We start from the raw sequence: 20,496 nt of genomic DNA on the forward strand, positions 1-20,496 counted from the left end.
TTAATCGTTATTTCAAATTGAGCCAGACTGGTTAACCCACCACACGTCTGTCAAGTTGAACAAATGCAAGATGTGCTATAACCAGGACACTGTGCAGTTTTACTATGGCATCCACTGACTTACAGCCAGAATAGTAGCTTACAATCCAACACCTGTGGCCAGGATTTTCTAATCCCACCTGTAACAGCAAAACTTGGAAAGGCAGCCAAAAATCCGGCTTTCGGCAGGAATTTCTGGTCCCATTCACACTATTCAATAAAAAAATGGTGTTCTACATTGGCTGCACATGTTGAGTATAAATTTCTACTAAAATCCCAAAGTTACCTTTTAGTTCAATCCTCAGCTGTTCTACACCATTCAAAGTAAATACGTTGCCCACATTTCCTTCTTACATGAAGCACTTTGTACCTGCCAATGTAAATTTCAGTGTCATTGTTTGTTTTGGCTTCTTCCTGCCTTCCAAGCTCAGTATTATCTATAAACATAATGAAATATTTAGTTCCAAAATCAACTAAACCCTAGGTGCAACATCCTTCACCCCATGAAATTTGTTCTCTAATTAGTACACATTGATTCTCCACTAACCCATGTCTAAATTTTGCCCTTAGTCCTCTCACCTTTTGAGGATAATTATTATTCTTGGGTGCAAGTTTATCAAAAAGCCTCTGCAGGACTAACAGTACAATATTGCACGGTTCACCACATTAGCAGCCAAAACCTTAGCACAGCATGGAAATTTAGAATAGCTAGAGAAACAGGAGACTTTAGTGATGATTTCTCTTCTCCAGGCACACAAAAAAGACAGTCTGTCACTCCAATTCAGCATTCAAACAGGAACTCAATAGAAACCACTTTGGATAGATTGACAGAAACCAGCCCATGGATGGCCAGAGGCAAATTGTACTTCTCGTCTTGCAGGGATTTTAATTTCATTCATTTCAAACTTTCTTCTCATCAAATTCAGGCAGTAGAATTTTGACAGCGGTGTCACTGAAAGATTTTGTACAGGCAAAGATTTGCAAGATTGTGGGAATCAAGTAATAGAGAAAAAAATGTCTGGTTTATTGAGATTCAGCAGGAGGAAGGACTTTCATAAAGCTCATCATAGTCCAGCATAAGCAGCACTCCTTGTGAAGAGAAACAAATAAATCATACTTTTTCCTGCAAATGACTAACAAATAAATAAGACAGCATCATCAGCAACTAATTTGTGAATGGTTTTCAAATACTCATCAACATGCCACAAAAGCAATAGAACTTGTGAAATGCACTACAAGGCAACGCAAGGGCAAAAAGTAAGTGAAACGGCAGTTGCAATCTGGTGTTTCATTTCACCACTCCATCATGCAACATGCGCCTAGCCTAGAGGATGGACAGTCATCCTGCCCTGATTCCTCTGACAAGGCCAATTATTACACTATAAATCATAGAATTCCTACAGTGCAGAAGGAGGCCATTCGGCCCATCAAGTCTGCACCGACCGTAATCCCGCCCACGCCTTATTCCCGTAACCCCATGTATTTACCCTGCTAACCCTCCCAACACTAAGTCAATTTACCATGGCCAAACTAACCTGCACATCTTTGGACTGTGGGAGGAAACCCACGCAGACATAGGGAGAATGTGCAAACTCCACACAGACAGTGAGCCAAGGCCGGAATTAAAGCCAGGTCCCTGGCACTGTGGGGCATTAGCATTAACCACTATGCCACCAGGTCACCCTGAGTATGAGTATGTAATTAGCAGCAGACAAGGCTGTTTCACACTCAATTTCACTTCATACATGCAGTTTAGAAGTATGCCACGCTGAACTGCTGAATTCCACAGCATAATGCCTGAAAATGTGGGCAGGGCAGAGTCAGCTTATTAGAAATAAAAGTCCATGAAAAGCTGAGTTCAAATCCAGCAGAGGCAGACAAAATCGAAATCACTTATCATTGATGCATCAAATGTACAGTCAAGTATGCAAAGAAAGTATTGCAGTACAAGCTAGCCATTATTTCTCACAATTAGGAAACCTTATTCAGAAAGAAATGCGGATGCATTTAAGATAGTGAGGAAATGTTTATATTTGTGAGTAATTGGAATGTCCCCTGATTTTGGCATATGGCCTAATAGCTAAATATTTAATACTGACAAATACAAAGTGAAGGGAAAGATCAGCACCAATATATGCTTCAAGAACTCCCAATCTGCCCAAGTACATTTTAGATACATAAAACCATCTTATAGCATTAATGATGATCAATATGCAAGTTGGACTATAAAGCTAATTAATATTTCAGTAGATCCACAGACACTGCAAGATAGCTTGGGACTAATACTGAAAGATGTTGGCAGTATTTGATTAGTATGTGTTCAATGAAAAGAATAACGGAAAACATATTGAAAGGTGCTAACTGAATCTCAAGGATTCCGTTCTGTTTGGAATAACTTGTCCCAGGGATTTGAGCTCAAAATCCAGGCTAACACTCAAGTGCAGTTTTGAAATGATGCTGCATTGTTAGAGGTGACATCCAATGGAAGAGACGTTAAACAAAGGCCCTCTCAGGTGGATGTGAAGACACTATTTCAAACATTAGCAGGTGAGACATCTCTGATGTTCTGGCTAATATTTATCCCTCACAATGCTGCTTGCGAGAGCTTGCTGTGCATTATTAACTGCCACGTTTCCTACATCGCAACAGTGACCATACTTCAAAGGCTGCAAAAAGCCTTGGGCAACATTAGGTCTTCAAAGTGGTTATATAAATGAAAGTCTTCATCCACCTGGGCTCTTGTGCACAATGGATATTAGACAAAACCTCTCCAGTAGAAATATCTATAGGATTTCTTAGCAAACACTGGAGTAGATATCCAATCCAATTGTTAATACTCTTAAGTTTATTATAGTAAAAGTGTAACTATCCCAATCTAGATATTTTTGTATACCAAGGTGCAGTTAGTCACAATTCAGACTGACATGGGAGTCAAGTCCAGCTTGATACGAAAGGATAACAAATCAGATTCTACTGAAAAGGAACATGAAGGATAATAGCAGGATGACTATTATCTATAAGCAAATCAGACAGTGAATTCCAACAAGTACATATTTGCTGTAAAAACAAATTTACCCAGAAATTTACTGTTTAAGATACTCTATCTACTTATAACCTGTGAAAAAAAATAGCATTTCACCATCCGAGACCCGGTTCAGATACACTGAGCAGTGTGAAGTTCCTGTACTAGTGTCACAGACACAGATCAAAACGCCATCACACAAAGTTAGGGTTTGGCCATTCCAGTCTAACTAACTTTCTAATGGCATAGTATTCCTTTGTTATTCCTGACAACTTCTCTGACACTGAAAATTAACTTTACGACCAATTTGAAAATATCACTATCAATTTCCATTACCTTTCTAATATCATCAATTTGGTTAAGACTGCATTGCCTTGTACCATGTTTATCTATCTAAGCAGAGCCAGACAATCACCAGGAATAGCTTCTCTTCATGCCCCTGCACAGTTACCTCTGATGTCCCCCAAGGATCCTTCCTTGCCCCCCACCCCACCAGCACCCACAACCCCCTCCCCCGCCCCCCCAACATTTCTTATCTACATGCTGTCCTTTGTTAACAGAGCAAATTTTTCTAATTCATGCAGATGGCACCCAGCTATATCCCACCATCTCTGTTGAGCTTCACCTTCCCTAAGTTGTTCGACATCCGGTTTGACAACTGGTACTTGTTGAGCAGCGATTTCCTCCAACTAAAGCATTGGGAAGACTGAAACAGTTGTCTTTTGTGCCCTCGTCACCAGCTCCATCCTTTACCTAGACAACTGTCAGAGGCTGAACCAACCAAGTGGCTCACAAACTTGGTGGCAATATTTAGTCCAGAGAGAAGATTTCACGCCATATCCAGATTACCACCAAGACCACCATGTCATTTGACTTGGCCCATACCATAGCTCATCCAGTGCTGACACCTACATCCATAGGAAGATTCTCCCAACCCACATCATCCAGTGCCGGATTTCTGATGTCGTCAACTTTGCACCAGAAATAGGTGCAGAGCTGCATTAAGTATGCAAAAGGACATTTCAGTATATTTAAATACAATTGGCAGGCCAGGACTGAAGTCTCTGGGCCCGCTAGCCTCTCTGCGCCCGTCAGGGTTATTTCACTCCAGTAGCTCCCCACTTGAGCGGAGCTGGCAGTCCGACCCTGCTGGAATGTAGGGGGACAATTGGGGCCTCCCCAGAAGGTTGGGCAGTGTGAGGGTGCTCCCTGGGCATTGACACCTTGGCAGTACCAGCTTGCTCCATAGGGGGAGCTGGAGTTGCAGGGATCACTGGGCTGGCCAGTGATTGGAAGGCAAGCAGACAGGGGGCACTGCACATGCGCTGATCTCAGCACTGACAGATCGACGCATCAGCAGTGGCCCACTCAGTGCTATGCTGCCAGAATCCCATAGATTTCGAATGTGATTTATGCTATTGCAGTCTGTAGTGCTCAGAGTGTGGGCGATTCTTCTCTGAACTCCCAATGAAAAAAACCAACATGATTTATTCCAGTTTTCACACAAATCCAACACTTAGAATCTTTTTGGGAGTATCCCAGCCCATATTTTTCTTACCTCCATGCTAACACACTCCTGGTTAGTTCATCCTTGTAAATAGGAGGTCATGCCAAATTGTTGTCCTATTTGTACTTGCACCAAGTCCCAGACCACACTCATGAATGACTCTGGCTCCCAATTACACAATGGCTCAACTTTAAAATTACCATTCTCATTTTCAAATTTCTCCTCAGGCCTTACTATCTCGGTAATTTCCTCCAGTCTCTCAATTCTGAGATAGCTATGCCTCTCTAATTCTGCCCTCAAACATCTCTGATTTTTTAAATTGCTCCAGCATTGGTGGCCTTGCTGCCAAAGTTCAAAGCTCTGGAATTCCCTCTCAAAACTTCTCTTTTGCTTTTTCTTCCTTCAAGATTCACCTTAAAGCCTCTCTATTGGACAACATTTTTGCTATCTGCCCTATAATGGATCTCCTTATGTGGCTCAGTAAAATTTTATTAAGTCAAAGGTGCTCTGTAAATACATACACGCACACAGTTGTTTTACAAGTGTGGAGTCTTATTCCTGCTGATTTTGATTATTGAGGGAGTCTTTTTTGCATTTATTTTCTTTCTTTACATCTAATTTTTGTTTAGACATTTCCCTCTGAATCCAGTTTTTCTTTTCTTTCTTTCGCCCACTTTTTCTGCCTGAATTGCCTTTGAATTCACTATTCAAACTTACACTTCTAGGTTCATACTCAGTTGTTCATTAAGTATTCTGCAATTTGACTGTGCATTTTCATAACCATTACCTATTCCGGTTTGCATTGGTTCTAGATGCGCTGCAGTGGACACTGCAAGGTTTGGATACTTGGCTGGCATTGTTTTCTCGTCACTCAGTAGAATTGTGCTACTTTTCCCAAATTTGTTCAGCAAAAATACCCCATTTAAATTACACCAACTTAACATCTGTGCAAGGCCAAAGCTGTTTCATGTCACTATTAAACTTGTATGGTAAATGAAGCATTACTTAGTTACACTACTAGTAATGTTGGATGACAACATTCCATTAATCTCATGCCACAAAATCTGGGTTAATCAATATTAAAAAAAACAATGTAAAAATAACAGTGAGGCTTACAATCAATTCTCACTGTATTATGGAGTATACTGGATAGCACATTTTGAGAACTTTCTGCCATTCAATGCAATCATAAATAATTAACCTTTGGCCACATCAATTAAAATTTTTGTTTGACAAAAATCTATCAATCTTGAGCTTAAAACTAACAGTTGACCTAGCATCAGTTTCCCTTTGCAGAAACCTCTATCTCTTAGTTGAAGAAATCTATCCTAATTTCAATCCGGAATGATCTGGCCCTAATCTTTAGCCTATACCCTCTGGAGTCTTTGGCTCCCCAACTAGCAAGATAGCTTTTCTTCATCTACACGATCTGTTCCCATTAAAATCTTGAAAACTTCCATCAAATCACTTATTAACATTCTAAATTCCAAAGAACATAAGAAATAGGAGCAGGAGTAGGCCATCTAGCCCTTCGAGCCTGCCCCGCCATTCAATAAGATCATGGCTGATCTGTCGTGGCTCAGTTCCACATTCCCGCCCTCTCCCCATAACCCTTAATCCCCTCTCTTATCAAAAACCCATCAACCCGCGTCTTAAAAATATTTAGCGAGGTAGCCTCCACCACTTCAACGGGCAGAGAATTCCAGAGATTCACCACCCTTTGAGTGAAGAAGTTCTTCAACTCCGTTCTAAACCGCCCCCCCTTTATCTTGAGGCTGTGCCCCCTAGTCCTACTATCCTTTCTGAGCGGGAAGAGCCTCTCCACCTCTATCCTATCCATCCCATTCATCATCTTATACGTCTCAATGAAATCTCCCCTCATTCTTCTAAACTCTAACGAGTACAAGCCTAATTTATTCAGCCTCTCCTCATAGCTCAACCCCCTCAACTCCGGCATCAGCCTAGTAAACCTCCTCTGCACTCCCTCCAAGGCCAAAATATCCTTGCGTAAGTATGGCGCCCAAAACTGCACACAGTACTCCAGCTGCGGCCTCACCAATGCCCTATACAGCCGCAGCAAGACCTCCCTACTTTTATATTCAATCCCCCTCGCTATGAAGGCCAGCATCCCATTCGCCTTCCTGACCACCTGCTGCACCTGCAAGCTGGGTTTTCGCGACTCATGCACAAGGACCCCGAGGTCCTTCTGCACCGTCGCCTGCTGCAGTTTTTCGCCACGTAAGTAATAACCCTTCCTACCATTATTCCTACCAAAGTGGACCACCTCGCACTTGCCAGCATTAAATTCCATTTGCCATTTCCTGGCCCATTCGCCCAGCCTATCTAGATCCTTCTGCAGACTCTCCACACCCTCTGCACAATTTGCCGTTCCCCCAATCTTGGTGTCATCAGCAAATTTCGACACCCTACACTCGGTTCCCTCCTCCAGATCATCTATACAAATGGTAAGTAGCTGAGGCCCCAGCACCGACCCCTGGGGCACTCCACTAGTCACCATCCGCCAATCCGAATAGCACCCATTGACCCCCACTCTCTGCCTCCTATTTGACAACCAATCCTCTATCCACGCTAACACCCTACCCCCAACTCCATGTCCCCTGACCTTCTGCAATAACCTCTTGTGAGGCACCTTGTCAAACGCCTTCTGAAAATCAAGAAAGACCACATCCACCGGCTCTCCTCTATCCACCGCCCTAGACACATCCTCATAGAACTCCAGTAAATTTGTCAGACACGACTTCCCTTTAACGAAACCGTGCTGCGTCTGCTCTATCAAGCACTTTCTCTCAAGATGCCTCGCTATTTCCTCCTTGATGACGGATTCTAACATTTTACCTACAACAGACGTTAAACTAACTGGCCTATAATTCCCTGCCTTTTGCTTGGCACCCTTCTTAAACAACGGCGTAACATTAGCCGTTTTCCAATCTTCCGGCACTTCCCCGGAATCCAGCGACGTCTGGAAAATAACCACCAAGGCATCCACTATCACCTCCGCCAATTCTTTCAGAATAATTGGTTTAACTTCTCCTCCTAGCTTAACCTTCACAATCAGGTATCATTCTTTAAAATCTTCACTGCACGGTCTCAAAAGTCAAATCATCCCAAAGTATGCAGAACATCTCTGGTATAGTACTCCAGTGTGAACTAATATGGCTCTGCATAGCCAAAGTATTATTTCTACCCCCCCCCCCCCCCCAACTACTTCCTAGCACCCCACTCTCAATCGCTTACATTCTAGTACGCCCCCCCCCCCTTATATTCTAGTCTATTAGATGCCAAGATCAGCGTTCCATTAGGCTTTTTGGTTCTTTTCTATGCATATTTATGGTATTTTAATAATCTGTAACGATACTCTCAAGTCATACAAATTAGAAGCAGGAATAGGCAACTCAGCCCCTCGAACCTGCTCAGTCATTCAATAAGATCATGGCCGATCTGATTTTAACCTTAACTTCACATTTCTGCCTACCTCATCAAGAATCTACTTCTGCCTTGAAGATATTCAAGGACTCTGCCTCAACCACCTTTTGAGGAAGATGATTCCAAGTCTCACAATGCTCCAAGAGAGAAAAAAAAATTCCTCCTCTCTGTCCCAGATGGGCAACTCCTTATTTTGAAACAGTGACCTTGAGTTCTAGATTCTTCCACAACGGAAAATGTCCCCCCCATGTCCACCTTTTCAATAATCCTCAGGACCTTAAAAGCTTTGATCAAGTCATCTCTTGTTCTTCTAAACTCCAGTGAATATAAGCCCAAATTGTCCACACTTTCCTCTTAAGACAACCTGCCCATTCCAGATATTAATCTAGTAAACATTCGCTGAACTGCTTCTAATGCATTTGGATCTCTCCTTAAATATGGAGATTAATACTGTAGACTGGACTCCAGATGTGGTCTCACCAACATGTCCTGCATAACTGAAGCCATAACATCCCTCCTGTGTATTTAATTCCCCTTGCAATAAGTGATGAAATTCCATCAGCTTTCCTAATTACTACTGTACTGCATGCTAACCTTCTGCAATTCAGGCTCTAGGACACCCAAATGCCTCTGCATTTCAGAGCTGTGTGATCTCTCACCATTTAGATAAAACGCCTATGTTTTATTCATCCTGCCAAAGTGGACAATCTCACATCTTCCCAGATTTTACTTCATTTGCCAAATGTTGCCCACTCACCCATCCTACCTATATCCTTCGTAGCCTCATGTTTTCTTCACAATTTACTCTCCTATCTGTATCTGCAAATTTAGCAACCACACCATTGCTCCCTTCATCCAAGTCATTTATATAAATTGTAAAGGGTTGATGCCTTAACACTGATCCCTGTGGCACAACACTCATCACATCCTGCCAACCAGAGTATGATCCATTTATTCCTAATCTGTTTCCTGTTAACTTGACAATCTTCTATCCATACGTTATCCTACACGACAAGCTTTTATTACTTGCAATATTCTTTCATGCAGCACCTTATCAAATGCCTTCTGAAGATCAAAGTACAGTACATCCACCAGTTCCCTATTGCTGTAGTACCTGTTACTTCTAATAGAATGATTAAACATAATTTTCCTTTCAAAAAAACATGTCAATAATGCCAGATTGACTTGAATTAATTTATCCAAGTCCTCTGTTGTAACATCTATAATAATAGTTTCTCATGTTTTCCCTATGACACGTGTTAAGCTAACTGATCTATAACTTCCAGCTTTCTGTGTTGGTCTCCTTTTGACTAAAGGAGTGACATTAGCTATTTTCAATCTAATGGAACATCCCAGAACCTAGGGAATTTTTGAAAATTAAAACCAAAGCATCAACTGTCTGACCACTTCTGTTCAGATGCTAAGATAAAATCCATCAGCACCGGGGACTTGCCAACCTGCAGTTTCAACAATTTGCTAAGTACCAAATCCCTGGCGATTCTATTTCTCTGGCGTTCATTCCTCAAATCCAACTTCTAACTTGCAGCTATTTCTAGGATATAACTCTATAATGAAGACCAATGCAAAATGCTGATTCAATTAATCTGTCATCCCCTTATTTTCCATTAATAAATCCCTAAACTCACTTTCTATAGGACCAAGGCTCACTTTGTTAACTTTACAATGTCTTCATATTTCTAGCTAGCATCTAATTTTCCCTCCTTATTAATTTTATAACCATATCTTGCTGTTTTTATAAACTGCCCAATCTTCTCACTTACCATCCACCTTTGCACAATTATACATTTTTTTTATTCAAGTTTGATACTATGTTTAACTTTTTTAATTAACCACGGATGGCGAATTGTTCCCTTGGAATTTTTCTCTCTCATTGGAATATATATTCTGAAATATCCTCTCAAATGTCAGCCACTGGTTCTCTATTGACCCATCCTTTAACCTAAATTGCCAGTTCGCTTACACTAATTCTGCTTTCATGCCCTCATGCTTGTCCTTATTTAAATTTAACTTATCAGTCTTAAACCACTCTCCTCTCCCTTAAACTGAATGTAAAATTCAATCATATTACGAATACAGCTACCTATTCTATTGACTTTTATTAGGAGGTCACTAATCCTATCCTATCTCATTGCACAATATCAGATCCAGCAGAACCTGCTCCCTGGTGCTGAACTAGGAAATTATCTCCAAAATATTCTAGGAATTCGTCATCTATGCTACCTTTGTACATCTGGTTGTTCCAGTGTATATATAGGTTAAAATCTGCCATGATAATCACCCTACCTTTCTGACAAGCTCCTATTATTGTCCATAAGTCTATTTCAATCACCTGTGTTTCTAATTTTTCACTATGTAAGAAGCGTTCTCTTCTATCTACTTTAGGTCCAATGCGCCTACATTGACATCCATTAGAAATTTGCCACAGTTTCGCCAATTCACTTAATCGGTCCTTATCTCTTTGTAATTTTCTGCTTTAATCTACATGGTTTATGATGCAGTCTACCTTTGTGTTGTGGGCAAATTAGGCTGGGTGGTTTGCTATTCTATCATGTAAAATCATTAATGATTGCAATGAATAGTTGTTCCAATATTGATCCTTGCGGGACGTCACATCTTGCCAATTAGAGTACTTGCCCCTATCGCTATTCTCTATCTCCTATAACTCAGCCAATAATTTGCCTTCAGATCCATGAGCTTCAATTTCATCTAACTGCTTCTAACAAGGGACTTTATCAAATTCAAGTCAGGAAGTTTCTTTTCAAATATCCAAGCAGACACTAGTCTCATAACTATCACCTTTGAACAAGTCTAAAATTACGAGTGTGCCTGCGGTATTGTCCATCCCTCAGAATAAAAATGCATTTAAAAGTAGCAAGGAATGCTTGTCACAGGGATTTGAAGTCTGCTAAATAGCTTTTCAACACTTTCAAAAGATCTTGTCTGTCTTTTTTTCCCTCCTTCGCAGTCCACCTAGCTGTAGAATTTGCAAAATTTCTTTTACATCCATGACAATAGTGAAAGCACTATGTCTGCAGAGCCTACAGATTCCATAGATAATTATTAACAACTTCTATTTTCTCCATTGTCATTTCTTGATCTTCAAAGCCTGGAATTACCAGAACAGTCAAAATAAGGAGTTATCCTGCCCGTGTCTCACAGAGGTGGAACAGGCTGGGCTATTTGCAGCTTGAAATTAAATGCAAATTAGTGTAAATGCCCAGTTGACCTTTTGAAATGTCTGCAAAATGCAGTCAAAGTTTCCAGTGTTTAGTCAAGAAAAGAAAACAGGGGAGCAACGTGCATTTTTTGGTTGGTTAGAACCTTCTGGCCCCAATATAGAAGTTCACTTCACCATTACATTCAAAAGGTCCTTAACGGATCACCAGTTGAAAGAAAACAAAATCCATTGCTTTTTCTAACTAGAACATCCTGTGACTCAATCTTTAACCAGAACAGGTGTTCACTGCAATATTCTGTCAAGTCATTTATAACTGTCTTTTTTTTAAAAAGGTGCTATAAATATTTCCCAGTTACGCATTATTTAACTCCCACAAAACTGGTGGATCTCAATCCCTTGTGGCATTACTCATGGATAACCAAAAATATTCAGCAGATTTAGAAAGATAAATACATATAACCTGCATCACTACTTCTAGGGATTTGTGTATTTGTTCTCTATTCTTCCACTCCAAAATGCAGGCATGTTAAAAGAAATATTAAAAACTTATGTTGGCAAACGACTACAAAGTTTTTTTCTTCAGTAGCTGAATAAATCAGCCATCAGAGTCAAATATTTATAAAGTTAACCAAGCTTAAAGGAACACTGATTATAAGGCAACTATTAACTGACAAGGTACATATGGTCCTTCATTTAATTAATTTTCTTGGATGAAACAAACAATAGTTAATTTGAATGAGCAAATTTGCATTTATAAGCAAATGAAAGTACATCCTTACTTCTTGGTTCAAAATACAATATCACATTGGCCCTGATTTTGTTGTAGTAATAGTGAGCACATACATACAAATACGTATCGCAAAAAGCGTGTTCCAAATAACAGCTAGCAATCAGATGTTTTCTAGTCACGAAGAAGCTTGAAAAATTATAATCTACAGCAAAAATCAACTGGGAGACTGAGATAGGTTCTCAGGATGATGGCTAGCTAAATATGCAAACCTATTGCATGGCATGGTATTGAGCAGCACATGCCAACAAGGTTGCAGGTTTTATCTTGTAATCCTAATTTATGTCAGTAACAACAGCAAATAACTTCAGTATCCCTGGGCTAGAATAAAAACACATTTCAAGTACCAGGTCCTACAGCTTTACAGCCCTGTGAATCCTCAAGAAATCATATGAGGGCAACACAGTGGTTAACACTGCTGTCTCAGTGCCAGGGACCCGGGTTCAATTCCAACTTTGGGTCACTGTCTATGTGGAGTCTGCACATTCTCCCCATGTTTGCATGGGTTTCCTCCAGGTGCTCCTGTTTCCTCCCACATTCCAAAGATGTGCGGGTTAAGTTGATTGGCCACATTAAATTGACCCTAGTGTCAGGGGGATTAGTAGGGTATATAAGTGGGGTTACAGGAATAGGGCCTGAGTGGGATTGTGGTTGGTGCAGATTCGATGGGTCGAATGGCCTCCTTCTGTAGGGATTCTATGATTCTATGAATATGCTAACACAAAGGTTATGTCTACTAAGTGGTATGATTTTAAAACGATGCTGAAGTACATTGAATTCACAGCAAAAGAAAACATTACTTGCAAACAACCAATTCAGATTAGGAAGTACATTTAATTTTCCAGCCCTGCACTACCTCCTCCATTTCTAACCTTCGTTCATCAAATGGAGCTATCCATTGTTATACTATTCCCCATGTCCTCTTATATTCTCACTTTTCAAAGGCTGATCTAATTCCCTTGACTTGTTTCAATAGATATTTGTGTTCAAATAATGTTTAACGTAGTGTTCAACTTAATGTTCAAACAACATGAAAAATATTTCTAACACAAATCTCTGATAGCTTAGAACATTCATCTGGCCTTGTTCCTAGTTCAACAACCAATGAATACTATTTTCCCCTATATCTTCCTTGTCAAAATCATTCATAATTCTCAGATTCCTCCTTGAAATTTGATCCTAACTACTGTCTAGCCAATGTTTTGTACAAATACAACAAAACTCTTTGCTTTTATACATATAAAAATTAGAATCCCTTTTGCCATTTTAGGTCACCCAACTCCTCTACTCAATAATTTTACTATTTTGGTTAAATTTCATTTCACTGCTCCCCCCCCCCCCACTTTATTATGCCCCCACACCACGATTTGGTTATAATCTGCAAATGTTGATAGTTGATATTGTGCATTTTGGGCCATGTTCAAATCTTTTATATAGATGGAAAACAACAACGATTCTAACATGGATCGCACAGACACACCATAACCGCATGCAGCTAATCTGGAAAAGTGTTCATTTACTTCCTTCTATTTGCTAGTCACATTCCTACCCAAGCATTCTTTTTAAATTTTCACAAGTCTTTTATCTGTCAACTTATTAAACATCTTCTGACAAACCTCATGCAGGACATACATTACCTTTATCTGGATACTCTATCATTGTCTCAAACACTTCAATCAAGTTAATCAAACATAACCAAGCCTTCATATAATAATCACTATTACATAATGTCTTCCCAAGTGTTTTCTGCCTCCCCTATATCTCTCAAAATGCCTGTGTCCATTTCTTTCTTCATCTGAAACTTGGTGATTCTAGATTGTAGATATTTACACCAAAATAAGGCTAACTGGCTTAAGGCAACTTGCGTCAGCCTTCCTCCATAGCCAGGGCTTGCATTAACTTTGTTTTAGTAGTCTGTTTTTCAATATTTATCCCCAGCAGTGGTTCACCCACATTCTTCTCAAGTATTCCTAAAGTCTTGCTTCATTTTCATTTATATAAGCACAATGATTTCCATAGAAAAGGGCAATTGGGACAAAGAAAGGAGCTTAAAGTAGAATTCAGGCATTCATTTCAGGACTTGGGTCAATTACTTTTGTAATTAGAGGTGTCCAAAATGATATGGAAGAAATATTTTCTGAATATAAAATGTTTCACAAAAAAAAAACTAGAGGAATCTAATGGCATAAAATGGCTTATTTAGATAAGGAACAAAGGCATATTTACTTCCATATAGGACGCAGGTAGATGCAGTGCCTTAGCTGCAATTTTCAGATGTACATTTCAAATAGAATGATGCTACTCCCATCAGTCTAAATATTACACATTTAGGAGTGTGTCCAGACTGCCCAAAATCTATTAAATAGCACAACTCAGAGTACAAGAATAGAATACGATTGTGATCCAAACTTAATATATGTTTCCCACATGTTCTCACATACCATTTCCAATCTTTCCAAAGGCAAGCTGAAATATTTAGTGAGAGAAGGTCAATTAAACTGCTCCATTTTATGGCCAATAAAGAGTCTACAGAGTAACAGATTTAATCAGCTCTAACCTTGATTAGGCTGACTACATCATCTACCTTGAGAAAAAAAGTTAAAATAAACTGTCCCGATTTGCATGCTCACTTTTTTTCTCTGATTCACCTTCAAGCCTGAAAATAAGTAAATTTCCCCTCACTCCTCCAGGTGTTTCCTTCCACCCTATCACACAAGACCTAGATGACTCACCACCTGCTCAAGTCCTTTATACATCACCAGTGAGAGCTTTCTCTCTTTCTGCTGCCTTTCCCAAAAGGTAATTTGCCAGTAGTTACCCTTCTTGTCATCCCACACCACTGACACACACCATCTCCTGCTATCTTTAAAACAAATGAAGAACGTCCTGAAGTGATGGAGCATTTGACATTGTGCGGGTCTGAAATAGACTGCAAAATGCAAAATGCTGAAAACTGATCTGCCTGCTGTGAATACCAATCTTAAACTTAGGCATCATGTGTTGCAGATTTTAAAAAGATTAAAAAACCTAAATTATTTTTTGTTTCAAAACATGGCACAAACACTAATCCTTTCCATTAAGTAAAATGAATTGGAAAAAAACACTACTGCGCAATCAAAGCCTCTTGAATAAGGTAATATTAAAATATCATACTGTAATTGGTGCAGAGCCTTTACATCTGCCAGTGAGATACCATTTCCATCAAGAATTACTCTTCAAATAAATGGTAGTAATAACAGGCTGCAAGGGCCTTTGTGAACAGTTATTCCCTCTCATTCTGGTGCAAATGTTTCCTGAACTGGAATGTTAACAGCACACAAAAACGCATTAGAAATTTGTGTCCAATATCTAAAGTTAATCAGTTTATCCTGGCAAAAATTAGGCCTACTGCATTGACAAGGAATAAGACACTCAAAAAAGTGAGATAATATAAACAAAATTGATTTATGTGAGAAGAGCAATAATTTCCTAATCTGACTCAAGTATTATTTTTCTTTGAGTTACAAAATCAGTAATGGTCAAAAAAATCTTGGGCTGTGAGAATAGTGGAATTGCAGCAAGTATTTTTTGGCGGGCCGAAGGACCTGTTCTTGTGCTGTACTGTTCTTTGTGCTACACAAATTTAAAATAGATAAAATTTCCCTCACAGAAGTATGGGCTTTCAATGTTGTTTCTTCAGTAATAATTTGGCTTGAATTTGCTTTGTGATTTTGATTCAAGTGTAGTTTTCAATAAGCAGTAAAACATATTTGTGCTCCATGTATCAGATAGCTAGGATTTGTTTATGAATCACATTATCAGAAGCATACACAGCAAATGCAGGGAGAGATAAAAAAAAGAGGTAGGGAAAATGTTCTATGTAGAACTGAAGAAAATCTTAAGGGTTTATTCCATAATTGAAGGTTGAAGCACTTTACCTGATGTCCCCAGCAGATTTTTGAAACGCAACTTTCTCCCTACCGAAGTCCCTGTAGGTCTGTGAAGAACTGAAGGAACGGGGAGACTGATACGATGTAACACTCCCGCCGCCCCAATTTCGTACGATGTAGTGTTGGTAAGAGCTGTCGCTGAAACAGGAGAGAGAAAACATGGGAGACAGATAGATAGCGGAAGATGATATGAAACCAGATTAAGCCATTGGGCAATTTTGAAGGGCAGTGATCCAAAAGAAGGAGAAAAAAGACATAATTTAATCGACAGAAATAGACAACATCAGTATAAAGGGGAAAGAAAAACTTTTTTAAAATCCAGTAAAGAGGAACGGGAAATAGATGAGGAAAATATCACTGTTAGTATGCTTAGTGGGGTAGTGGGAAAAGAAGTAAAAGAAAGACACTGTATGCTTTTGATAATGTTGCAAATTCCAGACAGTCCTTAAATGAACTAATTATTCCAAGTTTTTTTTTGCCTGTTCTGTTGCTATGGCTAGCTATAACACGGTGGTGTAATCAAAATTCAAGTTTTCTTTCACAGTATAAATTCAAGGACCTTAAATAAAATGAAGGGTGCATGGGCCAATGAAATTATGATGATGCTTTAGCAATAGTTAAAGACTATTTAGACATTATCTAGAGTTGCAGTGGTGGCAAACTCAAATCAGAACAACTGGTTTTAATTTCATGTCTGCTCAAACTAATGGTGCTTAATATTAGGCATTTTATAGATGCTGGGCAAAATTGTTGAATAAACAAAGTTATTTCAAAATCCACATTCCATCCCTTGCTGTCAGATTAATCTAATTTCAGTATCATCATTGTATCTGCCCTGCCCGAAGGGAAGTCCTTGACCTACTATCTGCTGATGTATAATCCCAAGCCATTTTCTTGATAGTTTTTGTCAGTGGTGATTTGCCATCCATTATGGCATGGTGGTTGACAAGTGATCTGCCAAACCCCAAAGAAAAACTTCAAACAGCTGCCAGAACAATTTTACAATTTATGTATTATGAGGTGGTTTTCTAAGCTCAGGAAGTAACTTCTCAGGCCAATTATGGTGATTTTATATTAACGTGAAACATTTATTAAAATAAAGAAATAAAAAATACACTTACGCATATGCATACCCTGACATAATTAAGTGATTTTAAACCTTTCTGAACAGATCTTGGCTTGAGTAACCCAGCTGAACCACCCTTTAAATGACAACAGTCCTTATTGATTTTCTAATCTACAAAATTCCAGTTAACTTTACCACACACTGTCCTCCGGCTTTTAGGTTTACAGCAAACTGGCTCTTCAGCACTGTCCTTGTCTGCACTGTCTTCTTTGAGATCTGGCCAGCCACCATTGCCATCACCACACAATCATCAATGTATTCTTAAATCTGTTTTTCTTCTCTATTTTTAGCATCCTCTGTCATCTCTGACAGCCTTTTAAAAGTTCCCCTTTTCCAGAATTGATTTACCCACTTTTATTACTTTATGGCTACCATATTTTAAAAGTAAATTTAAACTAAAATTTCCTCATCTTATTTATAATCTTCCAACATATGTTCCCTTTTGAAATACAATAGCCAACTTCAAACCACTCTTCCTTTGCCTTATGAGAGATCACCTACACTCTCAGTTCAACAAATCAAACCACTTCCCTTCACACCTTTCTTCTTGATGTTTGCCCTATGCAGGCTAACTGTCTCTAATCCCATTAAACACACTGATAAACTTGTTTTCCAGTATGTACACAATCAGACAGTGGTATTCCAAAAACAAGAAATATTAAAAACTCCTTTTTTCCTGACACACTTCCTTGCTCTCTCAGAGACAGGTCCCGCATATACAATGTTAGCATTACTTTGAACGACAGCAAATTATAAGCTGGTGAACCTGACATTAACGGTGGGCAAGCTTTTGGAGAAGATACTGAGGATACAGTATACTAAGGATGTATGCACATTTAGAGCAAAATGAACTAGTTAGTGACAGGCAGCATGGATTGTACAGGGTTAACGATTGGGTTTTTTTTGAAGAGGTGACAAAGAAAATCGATGAGGAAAGGGCCGTGGATGTAGCTTATATGAATTTTAGTAAGGCGTTTGACAAGGTCCAACATGGCAGAACTAAAATCACATGGGATTCCGGGTGGGCTGGCTAGGTGGATACAGAACTGGGTTAGTTATAGACGACAGAGTATCGGTGGAAGAGTAAGTGGAGATCTGTAGCTCATGATGTTCCGCAGGGATCAGTGCTGGGGCCTCTGTTGTTTGTAGTATATATAAATGATCTGGAAAAAAATGGGGGTGATCTGATTAATAAGTTTGCAGATGATACGAAGATTGGTGGAATTGCTGATAGTGCTGAAGATTGTCAGAGGATACAACAGGATATACGTGGATTGGAGACTTGGGCACAAAAATGGCAGATGGCGTTTAATGCAGACAAATGCCAGGTGATGCATTTTGGAGGATCAACTTTAGGTATAAATTATACTATAAACGGAAGTATCATTTACATCCTGCTAATGAAATGCACATGAAGGCCTATTAGAAACATTAACATACAGCGGGATTAAGGTGTGCAGGTCCACAATTCCCTAAAAGGGCAATACAGGTGGCCGAGATATGCTTGCCTTCATCAGCCAGGTCATGGAGTACAGGAGTTGGGAAATCATGTTGCAGCTATATAAAACCTTAATTAGGCCGCATTTGGAGTATTGCGTGCAGTTCTGGTCACCACATTATCAGAAGGACGCGGAAGTTTTGGACAGAGTGCAAAGAAGGTTCACCAGGATGTTGTCTGGTCTCTAGGATGTTGGTTATAAGGAGCGGTTGAATAAACTAGGATTGTTTTCACCAGAAAGATGGAGGCTGAAGGGAGACCTGTTAGAGGTCTACAAAATTATGAGAGGCATAGACAGGATGGATAGTCAGAGGCTTTTTCTCAGGCTGAAAGTGTCAATTACAAGGGGCACAGGTTCAGGGTGAGAGGGGGAAAGCTTAAGGGAGATGTGCAGGGAAGCTTTTTCATGCAGAGAGTGGTGGGTTTCTGGAAAATGCTGTCAGAGGAGGTGGTGAAAGAAGCCACATTAGCAATATTTAAGAGGAATCTGGGTGGGTACATGAATAGGGAGGAAAGAGAAGGATACGGATCGAGTAAGGACAGAAGTTTTTTTTAGTTAGGATGTCATGATTGGCACAAGCTTTGAGGGCCGAAGGGCCTGTTCCCATGCTGTACTTCTGTGTTCTTTGACACACTAGACATCTAGCCAGCTAAGCTAACTGGTGCCCACAAAATCCAGTATACCACATTAGTTTACTTCAATGAATGAAATGTATTTCAACCCACATCAATCTCAAGAAATTAAAGTTCAATATTTACTAAACACATCTTATGCAAGTGTTCAGAGCCAGTAGGACATTCAGTTGAAGGAAACTGTTGTTCATCAAGACTTACAGCGGAATTTTCCCATGGTCCTGCCGCCATGGCGGATCAGGAAACCCACTGCCAGCTGGTGTAAAAAAGTGATTTGCACTCTGCTAATGAAATGTAGATGAAGACCCTATTAGAATATTCTACCAACTCCAGATTCTCTGTGATGCCAGCAGGAATACATCCTAGTCCAGGACAATTCTGGAACAATGAAGCCAGGCTTCAGCTGCCTGGGGCTACCTCCGAAGTCCACAATGGAGGCTGCTAGCAATCCTGGATGCCAGAACATCACAGCAGTGGGCGGGGGCAGTGGGGCTACAGGTGGATCTACCAGATTCAAGTGTCATTGAGGGGGTACATCTTCCAGCCTTAGAATCTTTGTGGAAATCCATCTTCTTTTTAAGAGATCCATCTTCTTTCTTCAATGGTGGGTCACTGATGTTGGACATCTTTTCAACATGGCACCCAGCTACGACAATGGGACTGACCCCATCTTGCCTACTATGCCACAGAATACGGCATTACATCCCATGAATCATGAGTTAATGAGGTCAGGGCTGGAAGATGTGGCATGGCTTCTGACTGGCCTCCACAGAGGGAAACATTCCCCCTGTTGCTGTCCCTACTCTGGGACTTAGTCAATAGGAGAATTCCATCCTTAATATCTGCTATACAATAACATAGCAGAAGGATATTGAAGGAGTTCAAGGTGGTGGCTCTGTATAATTCTGTATGTAGTCAGTAAATATTTGGAAGGTGACCCAATACATTCAAATAAGGTCATAAAGGGTAAAGAGATGAGTTCCATGGAATGGAACCACAGCAAAGACACAGAAGATAGTGGAGGAAAACTGTGGTCCTCTGTCACGTACTGCAAAAATGTAAAAAAAAGTTAGAAGGAATGGTGTACCTTGGTCATAACCACAAAGGGTGTCACAAATGACTTTGACCATGCCATGGGAGATACTGAAGGGACTTAGAATTTTTTTTGGAAGAATCCCGGCCTAAGTCCCCAACTTGTGTGAAAACAGGAGTAATTCCGCAGATCTTTTTAACTGCGATTTTGAGATTAAATCTCCAACACTGTGCCTCACAGAGTGCCCTGGCGAGATTCCCTCTGGAAATCAGGGGCAGGG

General features: G+C 39.9%; 1 protein-coding gene across 3 annotated transcripts in view; it reads right to left on the bottom strand.

Annotated features, from left to right (window-relative positions):
• ppp4r4 (protein phosphatase 4, regulatory subunit 4) overlaps positions 1-20,496 on the bottom strand; it is a 135,631-nt gene that overhangs the window by 80,452 nt on the left and 34,683 nt on the right. The window lies entirely within an intron of this gene.

The sequence above is a fragment of the Carcharhinus amblyrhynchos genome, chromosome 14 (assembly GCF_965287045.1).
Source record: "Carcharhinus amblyrhynchos chromosome 14, sCarAmb.v2.hapA, whole genome shotgun sequence".
NCBI lineage: Eukaryota > Metazoa > Chordata > Chondrichthyes > Carcharhiniformes > Carcharhinidae > Carcharhinus > Carcharhinus amblyrhynchos.